We start from the raw sequence: 847 nt of genomic DNA, 5'->3' as shown, positions 1-847 counted from the left end.
CATCACCGGCTCAATGGACATGGGTTTGGGTGGACTCCGGGAGTTGGTGATGGACAAGGAGGCCTGGTGTGCTGTGGTTCATGGGGTTGAAAAGAGTTGGACACAACTAAGCAACTGAACTGAACTGATGCCAACCATCCTCTCAGCCTTCAATGAATCATAATAACGTCAAAGAGCACTGGCCACAGATTACCATAACAAATACAATAATAATGAAAATATTTAAAATATTGTGAGAATTACCAAAATGTGACACAGAGACTCAAAATGAGCAGATGCTTTTGAAAAATGGTATCAGTAGTCTTGCTGGATGCAAGGTTGTCACAAGCCTTCAATTTACTTTACAAAAGCCGCAATATTGAAGTGCAATAAAGTGAAGTGCAATAAAATGAGGTATGCTGTGTTGTGCTAAATCGCTTCAGTCGTGTCCAACTCTGTGACTCCATGGACTGTAGCCTGCCAGGCTCCTCTTCCATGGGATTCTTCAGGCAAGAATATTGGAGTGGGTTGCTGTGCCCTCTCCCAGGGGATCTTCCCAACCCAGGGGTCGAACTCCTATGGCTCCAATATTGTAGGTGAAGTCTTTACCACTGAAATGAGGTATACCTATATTGATATATTGATTTTGTTAGAGTCTTTACCATATAACTAACAAATCTTACAGTATAATATTGGCAGTTGGCTCCTATCATTGTTATTAGAGTGGAATAAAGAGAGTCTACTCATGACCTTAAGAATTAGTCAGCTCATGCTGCTATAGTAAAATACTATAGTGCCGGGGTCCAGCCCCGGCTGATCCAGGGTATTCGAAGGGGAGACGGCTTAGGCGACTATTTAAATATTCATC

At 42.4% G+C, this 847-nt stretch overlaps 1 protein-coding gene across 1 annotated transcript in view; it reads left to right on the top strand.

Moving 5' to 3' along the window:
* The window catches only part of WDR78 (WD repeat domain 78), a 99,981-nt gene that overhangs the window by 12,451 nt on the left and 86,683 nt on the right, over positions 1-847 (top strand).

This window comes from Bison bison, unplaced genomic scaffold, assembly GCF_000754665.1.
Source record: "Bison bison bison isolate TAMUID 2011002044 unplaced genomic scaffold, Bison_UMD1.0 scf7180017864290, whole genome shotgun sequence".
Taxonomy (NCBI): domain Eukaryota; kingdom Metazoa; phylum Chordata; class Mammalia; order Artiodactyla; family Bovidae; genus Bison; species Bison bison.
This window is presented reverse-complemented; position numbering and strand designations above follow the sequence as displayed.